Genomic DNA, 27,737 nt, shown 5'->3' with positions numbered 1-27,737 from the left:
AAACTCAGACATGAAAGAGAACATAGCATATTCAGTGAACAGCAAAGGCTTAGATTTTCCAGGAGCAGAAGAATGGTATAACTGAATGAGGGGGCGATGAGATTCCTGAGCCAGGCAGGAGCTCACAAAATAGCTATATTCTATATAAGTTCTTCTATATCAAGAACTTAATGTATTAACCAAGGTGATGGGAAGCTCTTGGAGAACCTTAGTGGGAAGATGTAAGCAGAGCTCACTTTTTGGATAATCTCTCTAATATAATGAATGATGCATTGAGTGAGAGTAAAATTGTGATTAGTTAGATAACTCTAGCCTCTGTGTCCTATATAACCATGCTTGCCACTGAAAGAAAGTTTATGTATAGAGTTTAAAATTTAAAGATGAGTAAAGCCTTTGATTCAACTTCTAATTGTTTCCACCTAGGAGGAAGGAATTGGGTCAAACAGGTTAAATGGCTTGTCCAAAGACAGTTTCAGACAAAACTGGAAATTAGGACCCTGGTCTCCTTCTTCTCAAGAAGCTTACATTAAAATTCACAAGGACCCAGCCCTTCAGCTTCAGAGAAATATTTTAACTTAAGTATTAATGACAATGTGTCTGTGTCAGCAGTACCATAAAGCAAGTGACCTTCATGGGTTAGACTCTCTGTGGTTAAAATTAAAAGACAAAGTAAAATGGGATCCTATTATTAATGTAATTAGTTGATGATCTTGTGAAGTGACAGATACATAAATGCCTATTATTGACTGATGATAATGGAGTATTCAAATCTCCAACCTTGCGCTCACGTCCATCTTTCAGAAATAATGCGGGACTCATTTCCTCCTTCCTGCCTCCTTTCAAGGTGCTACTTCTACATTCCCAATAATGATACATAAATTCAGAATGCTGTCAGTGCCACTGTTGATCCATATTAATTCCACTGTTATTTTGTTTCTGTTGTTCAATTCTTTTTTGAAGAGCAATTTTTTTCTTCAAAGAGCAAGTGTTTGAGGTACTACCAGAAAAAGACTATCATGATTACCTATTCAGGTTTGCCAAATTCATAATAGGAACACAAAAGAAATACATTTAGGCTTTGGTACACTGTTGTGTTTAGCATTTACTGAGAATTTTTTTTTAAACCTCTCAAAGCTTCTATTGGAATGCTTACATTATATTTAAAGAATGCAGTGCCTAAGAATATAACTATATGGAAAAAAATTTTGCAGGTACAGTATTCAGGTGGGTGAACTTAGTTAACTGTTGAAGTTGATAACATTCACTATGAGGTTATTTAATCATCATCCCCAGTAAGGACAAATAGTTTGCCCAAGAAATCAGTTTAATAAATGATAGATCTAATGCTTAAACACTAGGAACCACATACCAAATCATCACACAGTTCTAAAACAAATTTGTATTTCCACCAGTGCACTAGTGTTTGGGGAGAAATTTTTCTTTTTTCTTTTTCTTTTTTTTTTTTTTTTTTTGTACAGAGAATTGAACCCCCAGGGGCACTTTACAACAGAGCTGCATCCCCAGCCCTTTTTAATTTTTTTTGTTTCCAATTTTGAGATAGGTCTTGCTAAGTTGTTTAGGGTCTCATTGGATTGCTGAGGCTAGTCTTGAACTTGTGATCCTTCTGCCTCAGCCTTCCAGTTGCTGAGATAACAGATTACAGGTGGCATACCCATTGCCTGGTTTAGGATGTAAAGTAATTCTTAAAGGGACTTTGTTTCCTGAGAAGTGTGTATATAAGTGTACTTTGTTTCTGTTGCTCTTGTGGACATAATAGAGGCAGGTCACTTCAAATCACATGCTCGCACACATGTACACACTCTCCCCAAGCCCCACAGATTTGAATTTTGGGAAAATTGATGTTAGATAAATATTGCTCTAAGGAAGTGAAATGGAAGTCAGTCTTTAAGTGTTTTAATGATCATGGATAAGAAAGTAACATGTGTTCATTCAAAGCAGGCAGCTCTAGGGCACACGGTGAGCTGGTCCTCCTTACTCTTGACATCCATGGTTTCACTAGGGAAACGTATTCCAAGCGCCATGAACTGGGCAAAGCAGGGTAGTTGACCGCTCACCTGGGTGGGTCCTGCTTATTTCTCATGTTTATAGAAGGTTAGCACCTTACCGTTCTGAAATAAAGTACTGACCTTGTTTTTAAAGGAAACACATTCTCATGGTAGAAAAATAAAAGAAAATACAAAAAAATAAAATCACCAATTCAAAATAACAACCAAAAAGCATTTTCATCCAAGATTTCCTCTGCGTGTGCCTTACCAAAAGGGTTTTCACCTTTCTGTTCACAGTTTATAAAATGTATCCGGTGATGGAATGTTTTAGGCACCATGGTATCAGTCTTACCTCAGGAATAAAAGTTGGCATTTATGACCATGTGCCACATATAATGCTTTTCAATTTCTGAAAATTCTGAAATTGCTGAATTCTCACTTGGAAATTATAGTACAATAAGGTTTAGAATATTCCATTCCTGATAACAAAGGGATGGAGCAGAGTATGGCACATTCTTTATTCTTTATGTCTTATGCTGTGTGATACTTCTGTTAAGGAATTAAGGAAGATTACCTTTTGATCCTCCAAATGAGAAAGGAAGAGTTGTAATTACATGTCATTAATGCCAGTCTCTGTGGATGTAATAGAGGCAGGTCATTTCAAGAGCAAGGCAGTTACCACCTTGTCTTCACAGATTCCAACACTAGAAAATCTTTTTCTCCTTGCCCCTTTTAAGATGATAGACTGATGCTTAAAAACCCTTAGGATTCGTACCTACTTTTGAGAATCTGGAATGTTTTCTGACTGGTTAAAAGGAAAATAAAGATATTGAGGTGGGAACAGGGAGGAGGTAAAAATGTTGACAGAGTAAACAGAATTTCTGGATTTCTTGGCTTAGGTGTATACAGTGGAATCCTTCTGTATTCTATCTGTTGACTTAAAGTTGTAAAATTCACTTAATACTCTTATGCCATTGAAGTATCTTTAGAAACACAGATTATTACAAATAAAATCTCCATACATCCTATGTACTGTGGGCGCAGCACAATTTATCTAATCTAAGACATTTAGGTTATTTCTTTTGGAGGTAGCAGGGATGGCATAAATAGTACTACTGAAATAGATTATCAGAATTCATAAGTGGCTTTGTGACTATGTCCTTTGTAGACATTCCCAGAAGTAAAATAACTGGTAAAAGGCAGCAAACGTGTTTAAATCCAGTTCCCCTCTACCACTGAGCTATGTTCTCAGCCCTTTTTATTTTTTGTTTTGATACAGGCTCTAACTAAGTTGCCCAGGCTAGTCTGGAACTCAAAATCCTTCTGCCTCAGCCTCCTGAGTAGTTGGGATTACAGGTATACACCATAGTGCCTGGCAGGAACAAATATTTTTAAGATTTTGATACATGCTGGCAAATTGCTTTCCAACTTGTGCTACCACCAGCGATAAGTGAAGATGGCAATTTCTTTGCACCTGCTCATTACTATCAAAACAATTCAAAACAAAAGATTTGCTATATAAATCGGGTATTATTCACTTTGTGTAGACAAGTATCTTCAAAGACTGATATATACCAAGGAGTTCTGAGTAATTTAATTCTTTAAGTCAGGAGCAAGCTGGTTTGACACTTGGAGAGTACATCTGGAGAGGCTGGGAAGGGAAGATTGTCCACTGATGGACAATCCTCTGAAACCTGAGAACACCAAGAATGCACTATCAGGAAGCTCATGGAACAGAAAGATAAATATTAGATGTAAAATAGGAGATCACTGAAGATAAACTTACCTGTCACACTGCTTTTAGATCTGTACTCTAACTTTGGAAATTATCAGCTATTGTAATTTGCTAGGGCAACCATAACAAAGTACCATACATTGGGCAGCTAAAACAACAGAAATTTATTTTCATGTGATTCTGAAGAATGAAAGTCCAAAATAAAGATGTCAGAAGAGTTGTTTCTGAGGGCTTCCTCCTTAGCTTATAGACGACTATCTCAGCTTTGTCTTTTTATGGTCTTTCCTCCTTGTGGTCTATCTGTCCTAATCTTCCCCTGTTTCAAACACCACACACATGGATTAGGGCACACCCTGAAGATAACATTTTAACTTAATTACCTTTTTAAAAGACTTTATCTCCACATATACTCACATCCTAATGTACTGAGGGTTAGGATTTCAACATACAATCTTGGGGAACATGATACAGTCCATAACACCAGTATATTAAAATTTCTAGTTTCTCCTTAAGATATACACCATTTATGATGCTTAGTTATTTATTAATTATTATGCATCATCACCATATTTTATGATAGAAAAATGTTGCATATCATGATTTTTTGTATTTGTTTCTAAATCTGTTCACAAGCACATCTTGTTTTAAGTATACACAAAGAAATTATTTTAAATAGCTATATTTGATCTATTTGGTCACTATATATTGCATCCTCCATTGGAATATAGCGATATCTACTGAAATTAACCATACATGAATAGGGATGTATTCTCTTGGGACTGGGCCATATCAGTAGGGATAAACACTAAGTCATTTTAAAGACTTAATATTTACATAAGGTGATGTAAAATAACCCTACTGCATGGTGTTTTGATCTTCTGACAGTCTTTATGGGGAAAAATGATGTGGTCTGGAGAAAGGCTTCCATGATAAGTTTAATTACTTATGCTTATAAGCCAAACTTGTGTGGTATGGTTAATTCCTTTACAGTTAGGGAATGGATGCAGCCAATTTGACCATAAATGACAGAACTATTCTCTATAATATGAATGAGTCATGGGAAATATTTTTTAAATGCAGCTTCTCTATGCCTACACTTTGCATGCCTTAGCAAGCACTGGGCAACTTTAAATAGTAAGGAATGAGACAATATTAACCTCATGTGTAGCCCTGAAAATTACATATAAATTTGTACAATATATACACTTATACTAAATATACAAATATAGCATAATCAAATTTATCAGATATAATAGTTAATAAAGAGCAGAGAAACAAACTCTTAACTATAAAGCTTGTGTATTGGGCATAAAAGGCATCACTCATTCTGATGATCATTTATTTTGGACTAAAAGAGTGATTCTGCTGTAGTGAAGTAACTATTGACTTAGATCTACTTTTATAAGAACAACTCTTAATGGTTTAAATTTAGGAAGGTTTTGTAGGTCCTATGATATTGGGGGGCATTCTTTATCTTTTCCAGCTTTGCTCTAAATATAGACTTCTCTTTTAAGTCACAGTAATAACAAAAAAAAAAAAAAGAAAAAAGAAAAGAAAAAACTTGTTCAGCCTCCTTGTGTCTCATGTCCTAACCTCCTCTTTTTTAAGGGCACTAGTCACGTGAATTAGGACATACCCTAATGCCATCATTTTAACTTAATTATGTTTTAAAAGATCTTATTTCCAAATATTTCCTAACCTCCTTTCCCTCTTCCTTTCCTGAATACACTATTTTCAGCTATATAAATTTATCTGTAATTAATGAACTATTTTAAGGAATTAATTTTTTCCCACAGATATTTGGTCTTGGCACAGATCCTTAGAGGCAATCAGCAAACAGAAACATGACCTGCCTGTTTTTTGAGGTTGTAAATACTATCGAATCAATATTAAGAAAACTTTCATATTTCATAGGTTAAATGCTCTTGCATTCTGATGAGACATTTTCACATGAGCACAATGAGAATAGTGTAAAGTTACACTTGAGGTCACATAAAATGGTAATAACTATACTGTATTTAAGGATTAATTTTAGTTCAAGCCATTGTACATATTGTATCTTCATATAAATTCCAGTAGAATCATATCTTACTTTTGCTTATAGTAGTTGTCATCTTGATGCAATTTAAAACAAAACAGCAAAATTAAATCATTTTACTTTATTTAGAAAGGTTTTTGGTTGTTACCTATTGAATTATGATATGAAGTAAAATGTCTAATAATGATAAAGCAAATAACCTGTCACTTCAACTAAATAGGATAATGTCAGTCTTTGAATTTAGTGCTTCTTAAAAAGAATAAAGCTAATATCATATAATCTAATATCTTCTGATGAGGTACCACACTGATGTTGTACCCCTGGCACCTGTCATTAGATGCTAGTAATGCCTCACCTCCAATTATGAAAACCAAAAATGTCTCCAGAAACTACTCAATGTGCATAGTTGTGGGAGGAGGTGGGGGAAGGCACCCTGGTAGAGAACCACTGAGTAAAACCATGATGTGATGTAACACTGCCTCCACCCCCCACCATCAGGTGTCTAGGAGCTTCTAGTCACAGGATAGTTTACCAAGTATATTGTCCATGGTTCAGGCTTGATATTTAGAACCTTTCTCACTGAGGGTAGTTGTTTTCTTCTTTTTTTTCTGTCCTTTGTTGTTATTTTGTTCATTTTTCCCAGGTCTTTTTTCTTCTTAAATTTAGCCTATATTCAGTTGAAATAAACCAATCTTCAAAAAATAAGGGTAACTTCTCCTCCCTTTCTTCCTACAAAAATGCTCAAATCATAGGGTTTATGGATCTGTCACAAAAATCATACTAAGCAGCCTTAATCCAATTTACAATGCACCAACTATCCCTCATGGCCAGAGAAATGTAAATTTTTGAAGATGGTTTACCTGTTTCCTCTCTATTCAGTTGTGGCCTTGTAGCGCCATGTGTTTCTGTGATGAATTCATTTTAGCCTGGCAGTGATGCTGACTCTCCAGAGTTTTATAGAATCCTTTGTCTCATACTTGTATCCCCATGGATATTAAACAGTTGGATTCTTGCTTGACCTGTGGAAAACATTAAGTGTTTCCTTGTCATTTAAGGAGATTTTCTGTTCCTCCAGTCATGCCAGACCACAAGTAAACCCAGAACTTAAAATTACAGCTATTAGGGATCATTTTAAAGGCCTTATTCCAAAATAAAAAGCATTTTTATTTCAGTTTCTCTGATGCAAAATTCATGAATAAAGTTTGTCATCTATGCTTGAGTTTCTCAATTATTTTACACATAATCATAGGTGCTAAGACAAAAAAAGATTTTCAACTGACAGATGAATAGCAGAGTAGAAATATCAGTTATGAATAAGGTATATAAGTAAATCTAAATTATTTAATGTTTTTGAAGAACTATTTTTACTTTTCAACATTATTAGTTTTTAAGAGCTGGCATCTTTTGGTCACTTAGTATATTTCAGAAACTGTTCTAAGCAGTTTATTTGTAGAAACCCATTTAACCCTCACGACAACTTCCCTGGAAGTGAAAACCTGGTTCTGAAGTCTGTGTAAATGATCTGAAATCTGGGCTGTCTGTAGTCCAGGGAACCAAGGTTCAAATCCAGGACTCATGAAATTCTAATTTTGTACATAAAACAAAAATGTTGATCTGGAGTGTTTACTTATCTGTTACGCATATACATTTGTGTATATAAAGAGTTCCTTTGAAGCATCTTGGATGCACACTGTGGATGTGCGCACTGTGCCTGTCCTTCATGACCACTATGGCCTCATGGTAGGATATGTGGTGTCTTATGAGTGCTTCATTCCAAGTAACGAAACCCCTCAGGTCATATTTTGCATTCAATATACTTGATTATCCACTCAGGTACCATCTACAACTAAAATTTTTTGAGTTTTTAAATGTAAAATGTGGAAGAAAATTGCTTTTTATTAATACTTTATTTTTATCATTCATCATAAAATTTTACTCCAAAATATTGATAAAGATCAAAAGGGAAGTTGAAATTTTCTGGTTTGTTTCCCAACATCTGGATATTTTAGGTAGATAGAATGTCAAAAAATATGAACAAACCAAGTGGGTTTTTCTTTCTAACATTTAATTGAAGTTCTTGTAATTAGTATTACCATTTGCAATATGAGTCCTCAGATCTAGATCTGTGCTTTAATGGAGGTGGTTCTGTGAACATATTTAAAAATTAGGAATCTAATAGAATAATAAAATGGAAATGGTGAAAATATTGAGCTTTAGTTCAGCAACTCGTGATTCTATTTCCTTTTGATTTCTAAATTACCCAAGTTCATTTGAACACATTTAAATCTATTATCTGCACTTTCCCTCTAGATTCATTGCCTGAAAGTTTGAAACATTATTACTGTGCAAATGATTCTCTGTTCATTTTAATTGGTGCTCCACTGCCACTTTTTGATGAGCAAATATTATAAGGCTTTTATTATTGTAAAATCTATTTAACCTGATTCTTCATATTCTTGTAGCATAATTCATGTAGCACTTTTGAAAAGAGATAAGTCTGAGTTTTTGCATGACATGGTATTCGAGTATCAGGAACAGAATCTGCTTCCACACTTGTTTCTGGGAAAATAGTTTAAGACAGAAAAAAAAAATAGAGCTTCTTTAGGGGCTCAAATTGAGAAATGTTACAGAATATTTATGTCTTGTTCTTTTTGTCAATGAACTTCAGTTAAAAAGATCAAAAATAGGACGTCTTTTTGAAGTTGATCCGTGGATATACATTCTGATCAATGACTGAGGTTTAAAACATGCTTTAGATTTATATATTGATATTTGTCAGTCTGTTTATTATATTAGGTATAGTAATAAGAATATACATTTTTTCCATTAGGTTCCTGTCCTGAGACCATAGCAGGATGTGCCTTGGGCAAAGGTATGTTTTTAAAATGTTTCAAATTTTCTATGTGAATAAAGTATAAAATATTATGCTAATTTTATTACTGCTGCAGGCTTAGCAATATGATATTATGTTCCATGTTCCTATATGGTATATGGTATATACTCTTACATCAGACAGAAGGTACTAGTGAGAATCACAAATCTAATTATCAAATATGTATCATTGCCTGGGTGAAGATAGCCTTAGTCCTCACAAACTGTGTTCCCAGAACTTTCATCATTAATGCCCTCTCAGTTAAAACAATGGGACTATTCCAAGGTTGATGGAAGGTGTTCAGCATATATTTAATGACCCTCTTGATTCAATTATTGAAATAAGATATATGTGCTAAGAGTTATCAGGAAAGAACTATTTAGAAGTCTCTGGATTTTGGTTGAACAAATAGACAAATCAAGTCAGAATTATAAATCAATTTAAAAAAGAAAAACATATGAAAATAGACCAACAGCTCAGAGAGAAGTATATAAATGTTCAGCATGAAAGATGAAAGAGTAGTTCAAGGTCAATACAGGATGTCTGTTATTTCAAACTAGAATGCTATTGCCCCCCCACCAAAAAAAAAATAGAAAGAAAGAAATGGAGGTCAAGAATCATTAAAAAGATATATAGGAGAACCTATAAGGAAAGAACAAAGGAACTAAGATCCTAAAGGACAATTGTAGACAAGGATGAAAACTGAAAAATGAATCTCACATGTAGGAACTATTAATTGCCAATCCTTCTCTAAGAAGAAGTATCAAGAGAGTAATTTCTTAAACTAGAGCATAAAAGATTTAAGTGAGCTCCAGGATAAGGAAGGAAGAGAAATTTTGATTTTTTTTTTTTCCTGGAGACATTATAAATCAAATATATTCACAGTGTCTGATGATAGTTTCTCTAGATCCTCAACCCAGTTCAGGGTCCTTCCAACTTCACAGATGCCTTAGAGAGTGTTCTTTATTTTTCTGTGTGTTAAAGTGATTTTATGGTTAAAATAATTGGGGTATTGGTTTGGGGTTATGAGAAAAATATGGGGAGGGGTGTGTGTGTATATATATACACTATCATTAGAAATAATTGATGCCTATTCTGTTTCATACAAACATAATATTTGAGGAAATACACTCATATATACATCTCTAATTTTATTTGACTCAAATGTACTGTTAGGTATTCTGCCATATTACTCTTATATGAACAAAATAAAGCACTCTGTAAACGTATATGTGGATAATTTTCTGAGATTTTAAAATTGAAACACACTACCAGATTTTTCTTGACCGTATTTTTCACATAATTTTCTTCTTAGTGATTTTGAGTCCCTGTTCAGAGACTGATGTGACTTTAGAATATCCAAGGAAAATATGCAGCTAATGTGCATTGCCAGACAGAGAATGAATGGCTCCAGGCACAAATCTCCATTGTGTCAGGTTTTGGCATGACTTTTGGCAGGAAACTAAATCTAACTGCACAAGGCAAATAATCTTGATTTCCCATGGATATGTGGCCTCAACCTCGAGCCTGCTGTTAGTCATTACTGTACTTTCTTCCTGATATTCCAGGAAATGACATTGCTGGGTAGTGAATTGAAAACTAGGGTATATTCTAGGTCTTCTAGACCTAGAAACTGGACCTTCCTGGGGTTGGGGTTTGACACTTACTGTGAAATCCTGGGCAAGTTACCCCCAATAGAAAATGAATTTGCTAATCAGTATCACAGGGGCTTCACAGGGAAAAAAAAATGACATAATGGTCCTTAGGTGGTGCTTCTATCTGTTACAAAACAGGCATTTAATACTTCACTGCTTTTCATTTGTGTAATGCATTGGATTGTGTTTTAAACTTTATAATAATCATTGCAATCATTGTATAAATAGAAGAGGAATGATTCTACTATCATAGTAAATTTTAAGTTATATAAGTCTGTGAAATAATATTTATCTTTGGATGGTCACCATTTTGCAGGGGAGAGAGTTGTTGCAAGTTCGATTTTTATTGCCCTTTTTTTAAAAAAGAGTTACAGGTAATGCTGAGTGTCTTCATATTGAATGAGTTTTTGGGGGAGGGATCAGTGTCTTTGATTTAATTTTAGGTTTTGTTAATTTGGTCAAGAAAGGAAATCACATTTTAAAATGTAGATGACTATGAAAAATTATCCATTCATAGCATGTACTTACTAACTTAGTATAACAATTTGCTTCAACTCCTTTGTTTAAATACTTTGTGCCATGTATTGTATTAGGTGCTAAAAAAACAAAGAAGAGAGATATGCTCTTTGCCCTCAATAGAGTTATAATCTTATATGGAAACACATAAACACATGGTTTTAATACAATGTGCTACAATGGAGAGCTCCTAGGACGGTGGGGATATATAGAAAAGATATTTTAATCAATCTGGCTTTCTGGAAGGTTAAATTACCCCCGGCATCTTGAAATGTAATGATTACTTGGCCATATACCTGTAAACTGTAAAACAAGAGGATGGAAAAACGTCTAAAGTAAAGGCAGGGAAATTACTAAGAATCTATTCTGTGAACTAAATTGGAAGTACTCAATGTATGTATTCAACATTGGGAAACTAAATTCTCTTTTTTTTCTCTAAGTTGTAGATTTAAGATACATTTAGAGGATTATTTCACAGGACTAATATTTATGTATAAGTTTGTTTGTCATGGCCTCATTTATAACAAAAACAAGTATTAAATAATGAGACTCTACCTATGATAGTATATGTAACAAGATATTTTACAGTTACTAAAAATTCAGGATTTGAAGATTGAGGAAGTATGTTCTTAAAAACAGGAAAAACCATGAAAAGATATTATAATACCAAGTGTTTTTATACATATGCTTATATATTTTATATATTAAAATATTATAAAGATAATCAAACAAAAGCACATTATATGTGCTTTTGTTAGGTGACATGGTTCTAAGCGAACACTTAGAAAAAGACTGGAGAAAAAAAAAAAAAAAAACCTGGCTTCATTAAGAGTGATTTTTCTCTGTGGTGGGTATAGGTATGACTTCTATTTTTTCCTGAGATTTCAACATATGGTTTATGTTTAACATGAATGTGGTGAACACACTCTCCAGTGGCTCCCCTAGTTCCTGCCTGCAGATGTTCATAGCTTTGGTTAATCCTCTACCCTTAAGTGTGGGCAGGACTTTGACTTGCTTCTTACTAATAGGCTATGGTTAAGGTGAAAACTTGTCAAACCTGTGACGTCATATTGTATGTTAAAGATGATGGAATGGCAATCCTATGAGTGTATTAGATTATATTAGACTACATCTTGTTAGTGGATTTATTCTTTCAGCCTTCCTTGCCATTAAGAAGTAACATACTATATTGCTGTAGGGTCTGGATAGGGCCACATGGCAAGGAATTAAGGCAGTTTATTGGGGCTCAGGTGTCTCAGAGAATGAGAAGGGCCTCAGGCTATCAACCAGAAAAAAAAATAAAGACCCCTAGTCCTACAGTCAAAAGGAAATAAATTCTGCCAACCACTTGTGTGCAATTCAAAGTAGATTTATTCCTGGGTAATTCTCACCTGATAAGAGCCCAATCAAACCATTGTCTTGATGTTGCCTTGCACAGGACTGGGCTAAACTATACATAGACCTACCCATGAAAACTAGGAGATGATAAATGTGTGTTGTTTCAAGACACTAAATTTGTGGTCATCTGTTATTCCTCAGAGGAAATTATTTCTATGGGCTGAATTGTGTCCCCTTAAAATTTTATATGTTGAAGCCCTAATCCTCAAGGTAATTGTATTTGAAGAAAGGGCTTTTAGGAGGCAATTAAGGTTAAGTAAACTCATAAAGGTGGGTTCTTAAACTGTGCCTACTCTGAGGAAGAGAGACAGAGATCTCTTTTTCTCCACTGTCTGAATACACACCAAAAAAGACATCGTGTGAACACACAGCAAGATGGCAGCCTCCTCCAAGCCAGGAGAAGAGCCACAGAATGAGATCCACATTTTTGGAACTTTGATCTTGGACTTCTGTTCTCCAAAACAATAAGAAATAAACTTCGGTTGTTTAAACCAGCAGGTCTATGGTATTTTGTTACAGTAGACTGAGGTCCAAGACATATTGCTGTCAAGAAATGAGGTGTTGCTATGACTGCTACCTAAAAATGTGGAAGTGGCTTTGGAACTTGATAGTGAATAAAGACTGAAAGAGGTTTGAGATGCATGCTAAAAATACAGGAAATTGTGGCAAAATCTCAGATGCAAATGAGGAACATGTTATTAGAAACTGGAGGAAAGGGCATTCATATTACAAAGTACTAAAACACTTGGATGAATTGTTTGCTAATGTTTTGTGGAAGGTAGAATTTGTGAGTAATGACACAGGATATTTAGCTGAGGAGATTTCTAAACAAAGTTTTGAAAGAGTGCTTGGTTTCTTCTGGCTGCTTATAATAAAATGTCAGAAGAGAGATGATTTGAAGAAGGAATTTTTACACAAAAATAATTTAAAGATTTGGGAAAAATTAAGCCTATTTATATTACAAAGATGAAAAAGAATACCCTAAGGATACCAAAACTTTGTCTACACTTCAGGAAGAGGTTATTGAATTATATGAATAAACAGTTTGAACTGAAGGGGACAAAAATGAGAAAAAATAAAGGAAGGCCATTGGATTTCTTGAATTTAACAGGATGGGCCAATAGAGCTATTTGGCTACACACATGCTGGTTTTCCAAAATAAAAGAAAATGACACCAAAGTTTATTCAAAAGTCATCCAGATCAATGTCTGTTTCAACAGGCCAGATGGACTCTGCCCAGAGTCCTGGACAGGACTGCCCTGCAGAGCTATTGAGGGTGGAGCCTCTGGGACCCACTCCCCGCCACCCCGTGTGGAAATCTGGCTGATGTCCATGGAAACAATGCTGACACTTTGTCTTGGACTTACAGCCTCCAGGACTATGAGAAAATAAATTTGTTTTTCAGTGCAGTCTATATTTGAGTAGATCAATATGCCAATGAAATGAAAATAAAAATACTGTTCAGCAAACATAGTGATTAATATAAAGTGAGAGGAGAGGGGAAGAGTGTGGAATTATTCCCAGTTTTTGGTTTAGGAAGTTAGAAATAATTCTTAGTTTGTGTAGAAATACAGGATGGAATAAAACAATTTATGGGAGCAGTAATGAATAATTTTTATATTTTAATGTAATTGAAATTTTTATTGAGATAATTATATATTAATATGCAGCTGTAAAATATAAATCGGAGTTCTTGTATTGTGTGCCCAATTTTCCCCAATAGTAACATTTTGTAAAACTCATACCACCACTAGGATATTTAAAGTGAGATAAACCACCAATGTTATTCACTACTATTTGTAATACTTTAAATTCTATATAGTTTAATGACCTGTGTAGGTTCATGTATCCACATTCACAGTCAAGATCCTGAAAAGTTCCAACACTACAAAGATCTTCCATGTTGTCCTTTAATAACCACACTTTGTGCCTTCTACATCCCCATCCCCACTCTGTGCCTAACCTCTGTCAGCTACTACTTTGTCCTCTATTTTAAAAAATGATATATAAATGAGATCCTTTGGAAACTGACTTTTTTGCTCAGCATAATTTTCTGGAGACTCACCCAATTTGTTGCATGTATCATTGTTCGTTTTCATTTTTGAACAGTATTCAATTATGTTTGTGCTACAGTTGATCTAATAAAAGATATCTGAGCTGATTCCAGTTTTTGGCAGATACTAGTAATGCTTCAAATCTTACATAAGGTATTATCACTTGTAGTTCATCTTTTTACTGTTAAGATACATTCATTTTCCAGTAGGAACTAAATATGCATTCTGGTAAGTGGCAGAGACCCAGGAAGACAGTAGAGACTTGGTGGAGTTACAGTCTGGAACTCAGACTACTCATGGAAACAGGATAGACACTGTAGCAAGATACTTCTCAAAACACTGTATGAAGGTTCAGTTCAGAGGGAAAATACCTGTTTATCCAGACTCTCTGGTGATAGACAGTTCAACGACTATTGAATAAAGCAGGCAGTAACATGGAAAAAAAAAATGTCCAGTACCAAGTTGAAGGAGAAGGGAAGAAATTTCTGAAATTCTAGAAAAATAAGAATGTTTTAAAACAGAAGAAATCCAGTGACAATACTGCATCATTGGACATTTATAAAAGCCTATCAAAGTCACATCTATATTAAAGTTGAAAAAGATAGCTAATATATTTTTACATTATAAAAGAGAACTTGACTATTGAAGATATTTGCCCCATCTTCTCATTTTTATAATAGAGTGAATTTTCCCTCAAAAGCAGAATGTATTTTAGTCAGGTTTTTCACTGCTACAACTAAAATATTTGACCAAAACAATTATAGGGGAGGAAAAGTTTATTTGGGGGCTCATGGGTTCTGAGGTCTCGGTTCCCATTGAAAGCTGGCTCCATTCCTCAGGGCTTGAAGTGAGGCTGAAAATCATAGCAGAAAAGTGTGGCAGAGGGGAGCACAGAGAGAGTTCCACTCAACAGATACAAAATATATACCCCAAAGACCCACCCCCAGGTACCCACCTCTTCTAGCCACACCACCTGCCTTCAGTTACCACTCCATTAATCCCATGGGAGATTAATTCACTGATTGGCTAAAGATCTCATAACCCAATCATTTCTCCTTTAAACCTTCTTGCATTGTATCACACTTGAGCTTTTGGGGGACATCTCAAGTCTAAAGCATAGTAGAAGGCCACTGAATGAAGCAGGGCCTGTGAGAGCCCCAGCTGTACTAGTTCTAATTTCTGAATTGTGAGGGCTCCTGGAGAGAGAGATCAAGACTGCATGAGTGCTGGGGGGAAGCAGAGAGGAGTCTGAGTCGTCCCCACAGGTTTACCAACTGTACATAGCTTACTGGTATGCAGCCAGTGTCAGTACAGACTGGCTGGAAACAGCCTGGATTGAATGCCTGTTACTATGAGCTCTCTCCAGGGCTCTGCTGGGAATAGAAGGACTAAAGAAAAAGAGCTCAAAACCAGCTCATCCAAGGATAGAAACAAGTGGGTTATTTTTGAAAATATTTTTACTGTAGAGATCATCAAAATTCTTTTGATAAAATCTGAATCCCGAAGGTATACAATGATTTTTTTTTTTTTTTTTCCCATTAAACTCCTGCTCTAACAAACCTCCTTTCTCATTGGGTAGTGTGCTTGCTATCTTCATTACCTGTGAAGAGTGTTTGTCACTTTTTGTTAATAAAATGTTCTTTTATCGTTAAGCATATATTCTGATTATTTTGAAACTTCAACCTTATATTTTATTTGGAGAACTTCTCCTTTCCTGACCACAGGATGGACCTGGTGTTCTAGTTGCTCTGGGTCTATAGGTGGTGGAGGGACAGGGTGAGGTATAGAGGCAGACCGTGAGGAGGGAAGGGAGGTGTGTGGAAGTGCTCCACTTTCTTACATCTTTTCCTCCTTCCCTGCTGTGATTTGTCTAGGTTGTGGCAAGGCAAGGAGGAGAGACACCATATTTCCACATGTAACTTTCCATGGCAAGTGGCTATCTACCCAGGACGGTTCTCAGTTGTTACCACTGTTCTGTCTCTTGTCTTTTTGCTTTCTGCAAACCTGGAGCTAGCCTCTCTCACAGTCATCTTGGGCTGACTCCTCAGATCACCTGTTGAGGTCCAATTCTCTGTGGTCACCTTGTGTGTCAAATCTGGCCAAGGTTTATTTTTCTTCTGTCTCACCTCTCAACAGTTTCCATCTTGGTTGGGGGAGGGGCGGGTAGAGAGCAGACTGCACAATGAGAAGACATGTGGTTCTTAAAAATCAGAGCCTGTATTGAATTATATCCATTTTCTTATGAGGAAAGAAAGGAGGCTTTTTATTAGGTAAGTCTCAAAGTATGATGGGGGAGAATGTAATCTTTTCTTTTTTTTTTTTTTTTTTTGCCATTGGGGTAAGAGCTGTATAGTTAAAATATAGACTAAAGGCCTTAGGTTATATTTACACTGCATATAGTTGGGATTTTGCGGGAACATTTCCCCAGCAATGTTGGAGGTTCACTAGCAGAAATGGTGGTGAGGATTATCCAAATACAATCAATGTCAAGTTGGCTATATTTATAACTTAGAGATCGGAGATTAGAGGGAATGGCTCTGAAAGGGTTCCAGACTACATAGAGGGAATTGAAGTCAAATAAGATAGCAGACCGGAAGAAAACAGGGGAATCAGAATTCTTGGTTCTGATGAGCAGGATAGTGAAGCCTATCTTTGGAGGGATTGTTCAGCATTCATATCTTATGTACTCTTTCTGAAAATTACAACATATCCATATCAAGATAGGGAAACTGAGTCATGAAAATATAAACAAATATGACATGTAAACTCAGTTTTAAATTCTAAAACCATATGTTTTCTATGAAATTATAGTGACTAATTTAGAAAAGGGGAATAGGATTGTGCTATAAGCTGGTATTAATAAAGGAAAAAATTATTTTATACTAAATTGCTCTGAATTGTCAACTACTGTAACTTTCCTTTTCTTAAATTGTCTTCTCTACAGAAAATAATAAGTGGACAAAAATTAAAACAACAAATTTACATAAAGCATAAATTATTTTTCAAATTTTTAAAGTTGGTACTTTCAGTTACTTTGAAAGACTTATTTAAACCCAGAAGCTGCTATACTAAAAATTGCAGATTCCAAATGTACACTGTCCTACATCTTTGTTTTATTATGAAATTTAAATAGCTTGATGTGTACATAGCAGAACCATCATTCACATAAACTTAAGAGTAAATATTAATTTTTTTTCAAGTGAAAAATAAAAGATGAATTTTTTTAGTTTGCTATGTACTTTTACTCTGCTAGGAAAAATTGCTACAGAAATAATCATAAAAGGAATCCCAATAAACTACCCAGTCTTTATTGTAGTGCTTGAATTTCTGTGAAGCTTTGTTAACATAAATCCACCAGCCAAGTCAAAATAATTCTGTAATAAAGAATTGTTTTTGTTGTTGTTACTTTGTGGAAAACAGTGATTCCTACAAGGTATTCTATGAGACACATTCATCTGGATATTATCCAGATAAGATGACCTTCATAGGAAAAGTGAATTGAGGAATATCACCCTATGGAAGAGTTAGCATGTTTACCAGCATAACAAAGATACTTGGGATCTGTAGTCAAAATTTATCCAGGTTGTTTAATTTGAAAAAAAAAAAAAAAAAAAAAAAAAACCAAAAAGCTGGAGTTGGAATAGCCATGGGTGAGGCAGTTTTGTGTAATGGTTAAGTGTGGTCTCTGAAATCAGACTGGGTTTAATTACTTGTTCTACTAATTATTTTTATTTAGGTATACTTCCCTTACTATAAAATTAATGATCTTAAAGTAACAATTCAGCAGCATTTATACATTCCAGATACATTCACAACCTCTCTCTAGTTCGGAAATGTTTTCACCATTCCAAAAAGAAACTATATCTGCTAGTGAGTTCCTCCTCTTTTCCCCACCTCTACTCTCTCCACTATGAATAAATTGTGTGCACATTCTATTAAACCTTGAGGTGTAGGCTCCCTCACTATTCCTATGTAAACAGGAATGACTCTGACCTTATATGGCGGTTGCAAGAATTCAGTAGAGTAATCCTTATGATGTATATGAATGTTGTAAGCATTCAGTAAATCTTGAATGTGGTGTTAAACTTCTGTAGCACTCTTTTGCACCCAAAGGACCTAGTGTTCTAGAAATTACTCTCCAGGAAATGCTGGTAGAAGTAATCAAAAGAACAGAAAAAAAGAAGCCACAGACTGCAGATTACTTAGATGCTAAGGAAACTTAAGTGACTGTTGCACAAGAAAACACTCAGAACCCTTGTTTACCTGTGAGTCCCTATAATGTTTTTGTCTAAAGTGGTTTGAGGTAGAATTTTAGGATTGAGAGGTGCTGAGAGAAGTAAGAGGGTTCCCAGGTGTCCCTGCTCTGAAAATATGGAATATAGAGGCTTCATGAGGGGGATACATTTCTTCAAGTCAAGAATGAAGAAGACAAAACTGCCAACAACAACAGCTCTAAGCTGGGTCTAATTATTTTCCAGTTGCTAACATAGGTATTTATAATCATAAGAATTTTCAAAGCATCATTGATATGGAAAAACAAATGATAAAACAACATATAAAATATAAAATTGTGTGTAAGCATATTTTATATTTATTTATGTAAATATATGTAAATTTAATTATAGTATAATTTTAGATAAATGCAATCACATTCTACAGTAAGTGTATAGCTCTAGAAAAATATTCACCAAAATGAGAGCAGTAATTGCTATGCTGTATCAGAACTTCAGGTGTTTTTCATTTGCTTCTGTATTCTTTTTTAAAATTGTTGGATTTTTGCATGATTGTGTGCTAACTTACAGAAGCAAACCAATAAAGCTGTATTGCTTAATGATAGAGAAGCATTACAACAGTACTTTGTTTTATATTTTACCCAGTTTTTCTTGATAGTGACAGGAAGGACAAACTCTTAGAAAAATATCAAAATGATCCTGAACCGGAAGCAAATTGATTCTGAACAACACAGAGGAAACAACCAAGGAACTCTGCCTTCCCTGTAAATACAAATTACTTTTGAGCCCTGGTTGCACACTGAAAACTGGAGCTGGCAATTCCTTTTTCTTGTCCTTTTAGTTTAATCTGCTTCAATTTTCCCAGAATATCTTTTCTCCCCTAAAACAGTATTAATTTCTTTCACAAATTGTATCAAAAAATAGTATGGCTGTTTCTAGAGAAGAAATTTAATCGGACTTTGCTACAAAGAAAAGTTCTATTTCCTGTTTTTGGTCTTCTGTAGCCCTTGCCTCCTGAGCAAGCTCTTAACAATGGTTCTCAAACCTGAGTGACATAGTGGAAATCATCTGAAGATTTTGTCTGACAAACAATGTTCCTTGTTTTTTTAAAAAATATCTCCCCGAAGTTTCTTACTCCTTAAATTCAAAATAAGTCTGTTACTCTGCATTTATAATATTCCAAATTATATTAAAGCAGATGATTCATGGATTATCCTTTGAGAAAAACAAAGTTTTAAAGTCCTTAAATTCTGCTATGCAAACATGATTATTGGGGGAAAAACTAAACAAAACTCCTCCAATCATTTTCTTCTAAAAGGATCTGTCATTCGTTTTAGCACCTTTCCTTGAAAAATGTGTTTGGAAATTCATGTAGAACACAGAAGCTTCTCCACCATTATAATCACAGGGACCACCCTGAAATGCAAAATGCAGAAACAGTCAAACAACCTACTTTTCATTTCCTTTCTTTTTAGAATGGATATTTTCCAAGTGCTCAGGACAGGTAGAAGCACTAAATTTTCCATTTATATTTTGTGATTAGGTTAAAATAATTTCAACAAAGTGGCCCTTTTAACAAATATTTTTATTTAGGATACAGCATGCAATAATAGTACAGTATTTAATTGTACAGAATATATGTACTTCAGGTTTTTCTCTTTAAAATGTGTCAGACATGCTAACACATTTCCCCCATACATCTCTGTGAAGCAGACGTGAACAGCTACTATTTATCTCCATTTGCAGAGAGATTGAATCACTGAGCTCTTAAGTAACTTGAAGAGGGTCACAGAGTCAGTAACTAAGTCAGAACAAACACTCCATCTCCTAGCTCTGTGATCAGTAATTTTCTCAACTATATCAAGAGATATATATCCTGTTGCATATATCTGTTCTTGTGAGAGTTTACAAGTCATCCCATTTTCTGAGGGATTCTTCATTATGTGGCATATTAGAATTGTACCCTCTGGAAGATTGAAAACGAGACAGTGGGAAATGGTAGTAAAGATATTCTTTATTTTTTTTTTTAAAGTTGCTGTTTTGTTTGAGTGCTCTTGTCACTAACCCTATTTCATAGATCATCTATTCCACTCTGTCATTCAGTCATGCAACCAATACTTGTTGGGCATGTATAATGTGTCTAGCATTTTGCTAACGAATAGGAGGACATAGTCTTTAGCCTCAGTTTGTACAGCCTAATAAACACAAAGACAAATGGTATACCATTATTGCTCCCTTGCAATATTAGAGCTAGGTGTTAAATGCTACATGAGCTCAAGGGAAGACTCCCTGAATCTATCTGGAGGAGTCAGGAAAGTCATCTCTGAAAATTGGAAATTTGAGCTAGGTTTTGCAGGAAGAACAAGAATTTACACGGATTCAGAATAAGGATAGTGAAGAGAAGACAAAGGCAAATCCTAGTAATGCATCTAAGAATACATGGAAATCTCTGGATGTGAAAGAGTTCTAATAATTACACCTGTAATTTTAGAGGACATTTGTAGCCCATTGAAACATTGATTGTAACACCTTTGTAACCTCCAAGGTGAAGGATGTGGATCCAACCAGCACTTGTGACCTTTAATACCATGAGCTCACCTCACTAAACCTGCCATCTTTCTGGCAGCACCTTGATTTAGAAACCTAAACCTTTCTTTAATTTAAAACACATACAAGCAAACACAAGAGAGAACAGTGGTTTTTAAATAGTAAAACTAAACAAAGGAGACAGTCCTTCCCAGATTGTCCTCCCATGCTTCAGCCTGAAGTGTATTTTTGCAACCAAGTAAGAAACCCTCAAAATATAATAGAAACACTGACAGACACTTAACTATACTAGCTCTGGTGGGTGCAGCCATAATTCACATCGTAATACAAATTGATATGTTGTCCAGAGGGTCCCTGCCGTGGTGTTATTGAGTATCTTTTGAAAAGTTCTGGTTCTGGGCTATGAAGCTGCAAAATGAAATGGAATGATTCTTTCTGGAATGGATTCTAAACTGGGCCCCTCAATTACAGTAGTAATGTCCTTAGGGCAAGTAACATGGAAATGTCCTATAAAAACTAGAAATATAAAATAATGAACCAAAGTGAATAAAGAAAATGCAATGAAACAAAGTTTGTTGTATTAAAAGCCTAATATTTCTTCCCACCAAGCCTACTCAAAAGCTGAGCATGACAAGAGGTGAAAGGGGATGGCTCACTTGAATATAAGTGGTGTTAGTTGTGAAGCAGGGGATGAGTACACTCTGTTTGCAAAAATCATCGGGGGGTCAAAGTGCAGCCACCCAGTGATCTTGCTGGCCACAGTGCCCTGTGTTTTTTATAATATAATGCAAATGACTTCAATCTGAGGTGATTGCATTTCCAGACAGCATTTAGGGCTTTGATGACTTGTCCTAGAAAGGTCTTGTCAGGTCACATTTAATGGATCTTATAAACAAGTAAAAAGATTTCCGTAAATGTGTTATACAGCTAATAATTTCAGTGTAAAAATAATTGCCCTCTGTCCCCACTGCTGCCCCCTTCCCCAAATGCAACTTTGAGACTTCTTTATTGAAAATGTTAAACAATGCACTTTCTTCCCTCTGCTCCTGTATCCCCTCAACCTTAGTCTTAGGATTCTATGGGCAGAGCTGAGGTTGTGGTAATTGCAAAAGCTCCACAGAATTCCAAAAGTATCATTCACAGAATCCTGAAAGGCACACCAATTTATTTTTTTTAACAGGAAGTTAGGAGACAAGGATTCTAATGTCGACTTTTCCAACGTAAACCAAATGACCTTGAGTTCAATATAACCTCTATGGGCCTCAATTTGCTCATCTCTAAAATGAAGGTCAGGACTATCTCTTATGTTCTTTAAATTTTTTCCTGGTACCATTTAAGCCTGCTAATGAATTACTTAAATATTGAAGTCCACATTAAGCCTTATGGAAATGCATAACTGGCAAGATTTTCCTCTCAATTACTTGTGCTAATAGGGGCCAAAATGGCATGGATACTTTAAATTCATAGATAATCCCCAAACTTCAATTTAGTTAAGTGTTCTAACCTCCTCTTCTGCCAAACCATTTACAGAGGATTCAAACAATTAGCGTACACTGACTGGTATGAGATTTATTTTCTTTATAGTTCGTGCCTCCGCTAATGCCTCACCACCACGATATTTTGATATCTGAATTTCCAAAAATAGGAGAAATGAATCTAGTATAGTCGTTGCATACTCCAACCACCATTTGTTGCAAATGTTCTACCACTGTCGTTATTTGTTAAGAGTAGGTAGGGTGGTGCCCACCTGTAATCCCAGCAACTCGGAAGCCTGAGGCAGGCTAATCACGAGTGCAAAGCCAGCCTCAACAAAAGCAAGGTGCTAAGCAACTGAGTGAGAACATTTCTAAATAAAATACAAAAGAGGACTGGGGATGTGGATCAGTGAATGAGTGGCCCTGAGTTCAATCCCTTGTACCCCAAAATAAAATAATAATTTGTTAAGGCTTATGTTGTGTCAGGTGCTTTACAAATCATTCTATTTAAACCTTACTTTTACCTTGTTGGGTCGTGTATTAGTTTCCTAGGGCGAGCATAATGAAGTACCACAAACTGAGTGGCTTAAGTCTCATACTTCCACAGGTTTGACATCCAAAATTACCATCTCAGCAGAGATGGTTCCTTCTGAAGTCTGCGAAGTACTAGTTCTGTGCCTCTCACCTAGCTTCTGGTTTGTTCGCATTTGGCATCCCTTGAATAGTTGATACATTATTGCAATGTCTGCCTTCATCAACACATGGCTTTTTGCCTGTGTATCTGTTCTTCACATGATGTTCTTTTTATAAGGATATCAGTTATATTGGATCAGAGACCCATTACACTTTAGCATGGCCTCATTTTAACTTGATTACCTCTGTGAAAGTTCCCATTTCCAAATAAGATTACTTTCTGAGTTACTGGTGGTTAGGACTTGAAACATATCATTTTTTTTTTTTTTTTTTTTTTTTTGGTGGGGGGACACAATTCATTCCATAGCAGGTGGTCATTATTCCCATTTTATAGATATGTTAACTAAGGTTGTGATGTTGAATTAATTCATTAAGGTCAAAAAGAGTATCAATGATGAAGCTGGGATTTGCATTCACATGTGATGACTTCATTTGTTATTTTGCAGATAACCTTGAAATTCAAAAATAAAACAAGCTCTATCAGTGAACTAGGACTAAGAATTTTGAACATCATCATCTTTGTGATTTTAGTGGTGTAGTGGATTAGGCAACACTGAGCAGCATCCAAGTTTCACTGAAGGCAGCAGAGCTGAATCTGTTCTTGGCAGAATTAAATCTTTAAAAAGTTCTCCAAACCTTTTGGCATGGATTAAAAAATAATAATAATAACCTGAACCCCAAGTCATCTTGCAGGAGACCTGTATATGTAAGATTCCTGTAAGGTCCAAAAGTGGTGTGTTCTTGTATTCCACTTTTTTAAATGTTCAATATATAGTTAATCTAGATTTTAAAAGCAGGACTTATGAGCATTTTTGTTGTGTGGATATGAATGTGTGTGTTTCATATTTTCATTCAAGGACCAGTCTCCTGTGACAGGAAAGGGTCTAAAACCATTCTGAAGTTCTATAAGGAGTTGTACTGAAAGATCAAAATTAACTAGTATTTCTGAGGTTTTCCCCCCGAGTTGTGCTTTAATGTCCTGTAAAATCTTTTAATGCTTGGTGAACATGGAGCAAACAGAGTGCTCATCCATCAGGCTTGTAGTCAGCACCTTCACCTAATCTTCTACATGGAAATGGAAATAGATGAAGGCAGAACTTTGGACCTTTGGAGGAAGCAGATGAGCTTTAGGAACTAGAGGAGGGAATACAAAATTTTAAGACGGGTCAATAGGAAAGTGTCCATGAATCCCTGGGCCCACAGTTCTCAGGTTCCTCCCACAAATAATCCCTTGTTTCCTGGTTGTTTACCTCCCCTCAAGATTTCTTATCCTTAGTTGGGAATGTATTACATACTCGGGATTCCTGATGTTTTGTTAAACAGCAATGTAATTAGATTAAAAAAAAAAAAAAAAAAAAGCTTTTTTAAATACAGACCTTCATGTTAGGTTATGGGGCATCAGCACACTCCTGTGAATCTGTCCTATTTTCCTTTGTTTTGAGATTGGTTACCATGAAACAAGTGGACACTTTGATGCAATTCTGGGTATAAGGCAATGGGAAGTTGTTTGGGGCTGTTTTCTTAACAGAGGTAATTTCTGTTCTAGGCATCCTTGATCTGTATGTCTAAGCTGGGGGAGTATATTAATTTCCCTTTAATAGTGCTATAGAGTAGAAGTGTAGTCTTTATTTGCAGTTATATTTTTGGTTTACTTGATAATTGAAAAAAAGCAAACTTTTGTTTTTCCTGTGATTGTTACATTATTTTTTTGGAGCATTTCTGTAGTAGAGACATGGAGTACATGGTTGTTGGAATAAAATTAATCATCAAAATAATCACCTCTGACTGCACTCAGGAAATGCATTGGGGAGAGTAATAAAGGAGTTGACATATTGGAAAAACTTGCAATTGGTATTAGTAATGGTTAGTATACCAAAGGAAATGTTAAATAAAATATTTATATTGAATCATATAAAACTTGATTTTTTTCAATTACCAATTTAAATCCTTATCTCCAAAATCCCAGAGCTATTTCTGATGAAGAGCTATGCCAGTATTTCCGCATTCATTAGTCAATATGGACACCCTTTGTTATTTCATATAGGCAGTGATAAAGGATGACTGGTTATTTGAAGTGACCTCAGCTGATTCTAACTCCAACTGAATGCAAATTCTTCAAGTTTTCCTCCTCCTCCTCTTCCTCCTTCATAGATGAAAGAGAATAGAGACAGAGTTGCTAAACTGAGAGCTATTCTAATAACTTTTAACTTTTGCCTTATGAGGTTTCTAAATGAGCTGTCAGACTTCTGAGGCCTTCCTCCCTTAAAAAACTTAAGAACACACAAAAGTGATTATTATTAGAAAGTTATGCCTTCTCTACTGACCCTGGGCTGTATACATTCTGGATTCTAAACAGAATATTGCCTTATTATGGAGTCATGAGAGGAATCAAGACTATTAAACAATGATTGATCTGATGATAATAAATACCTGATAATACCATCCAGTACTTTATTATAGTCACTGCTTTTAGGGTTTAAGGGATCAATAAATAATACCCTGTTCTTTTCCTCCTCGACTTGGCATCAATGCAGAATTAGGACCCAGGATACAGATAGATGGAGGTCCAATAGTCAGTTTTATTATAAAGATGATTGGAAAATGTGATTTCAAAGGTGAGGGCAAAAAGGCTTAATAACCCCCAAGTGAGCAAAGCAGAGTTTCCTACCTAATCATTGGTGCAGCTGAAAACCGAAGGATTTGCACCCTTTGGAATCTGAGGGACTGAGTCAGCCCCTCTAGGTTTGACAAGTTTCATCAGAGGCCTTGACAGAGATACGAGGACTGGAAGGCACTGGTAGAGGCAGAAGCCTAGAGGGGGCTCTGCTGGATGTGTTTAGTGTCTTGTGCCAAACCTTGAGATCCGAGGAGCAGGGAGAAGACTAGTGATGTCATTCTTATAGATGCTCTAATGAGACTTAGAGGAAAGGGCAATTATACTCAACATCCTCTAGCTAGTTCAGTGTTTCAGATACTGAGAGTCCCAATATAGACAGTTTAATCCATTCATTATCAAATTCCCAGAGGTGGATCAAAATCCCCAAATTAAATCACCTTGCTGTGTAAAAAATCATACAAATCAAAGTAAACACTCCCATGTTAAGGACCAGTTGTTTTTTTTGTTTGATTTTTGCCCAGTCAGCCAGGCCACTGCTCGGCTCCCTGAGTAGGGGAAGTAACTTCAGCTGTTGTCGCTTATTAAAATCAGTTGTGATTCCTTCAGCATCTCCAGTGTTTCTCACCACTCAGGTGATTGGCATGATATTCTCTGTTGCTTTTATTACGTAACTATGTGTCCTTTATAATATTCAGTGTTGTCTCCTTTTTTTTTTTTGTTAGAAATTTTTTTTTATTCTTTTTAAATATATATGCCAGTAGAGTGTATTTTGATATATTTGTACGTAGAGTATAACTTATCCTAATTAGGATCCCATTCTTGTGTTTATACATGATGTGGAGTCTCCTCACTGGTTGTGAATTCATATATGAACATAGGAAAGTTAGGTCTGATTCATTCTACTGTCTTTTCTAATCCCATCTTGCCTTTATTCCCCTTGGTCTAATCCAATGAGCTTCTCACCAGGTCCTTATTGTGTGTTAGCATTCACATATCAGAGAGGACATTCAGCCTTTGGTTTTGGGGGACTGGCTTATTTCACTTAGCATGATAGTCTCTAGTTCTATCCATTTACCAGCAAATGCCATAATTTCATTCTTCTTTATGGCTGAGTAATATTCCGTTGGGTATATAGACCACATTTTCTTTAGCCATTCATTTGTTGAAGGGCACCTAGGTTGGTTCTATAGTTTCACTCTTGTGAACTGAGCTGCTATAAACATTGATGTGGCTGCATCACTGTAGTATGCTGATTTTTAAGTCCTTTGGGTATATACCAAGAAGTGAGATAACTAGGTCAAACGGTGGTTCCATTCCAAGTTTTCTGAGGAATCTGTCCTGTTTTACAGTGTGGTTGCACCAATTTACAGTCCCACCAGCAATGCATGAGTGTACCTTTTCCTCCACATCCTCACTAACACTTGTTACTTGTATTCTTAATAATAGTTATTCTGACTGGAGTCAGATGGAATCGCAGTGTAGTTTTAATTTGCATTTCTCTAATTGCTAGAGATGTTGAACATTTTTAAATGTATTTTTGGACATTCATGTTTCTTCAACCGTGAAGTGCCTGTTCAGTTTAGCTTTGTCTCTTTATGAAATAAATTATGCTGCATATGACCATCTTTTTTCCCTAATTCTGGGGAATTGAATCCAGGGGTGCTTTACCATTGAATTACACCCTCAGCACCACCCCCCCCCCCTTTTTTTTAATTTTGAGAAAGGGACTTGCTAAGTTGCCGAGCCTGGCTTTGAACTTGGGATCCTCCTGCCTCGTGTTTCCGAATGACTAGGTTTATAGCATGTACCACTGTGCCTGCTTATACATGATTTTTTGTTCTACTCTTCTTTCTCATCTCTCTTATTTTTTATATTCTTGGTTCTAAAGTCTCTATGTAA

At 35.6% G+C, this 27,737-nt stretch overlaps 1 long non-coding RNA gene across 1 annotated transcript in view; it reads left to right on the top strand.

The window, feature by feature from the left end:
- Nucleotides 1–27,737, top strand: part of LOC306645379 — a 1,014,773-nt gene that overhangs the window by 782,504 nt on the left and 204,532 nt on the right. The window contains exon 5 of the long non-coding RNA XR_013759627.1: nucleotides 8,610–8,651. This is a non-coding gene — a long non-coding RNA (uncharacterized lncRNA). The remainder of the gene's footprint in view (nucleotides 1–8,609; nucleotides 8,652–27,737) is intronic.

Source organism: Sciurus vulgaris (assembly GCF_902686455.1).
Source record: "Sciurus vulgaris genome assembly, chromosome: 15".
Classification (NCBI taxonomy): Eukaryota; Metazoa; Chordata; class Mammalia; order Rodentia; family Sciuridae; genus Sciurus; species Sciurus vulgaris.
This window is presented reverse-complemented; position numbering and strand designations above follow the sequence as displayed.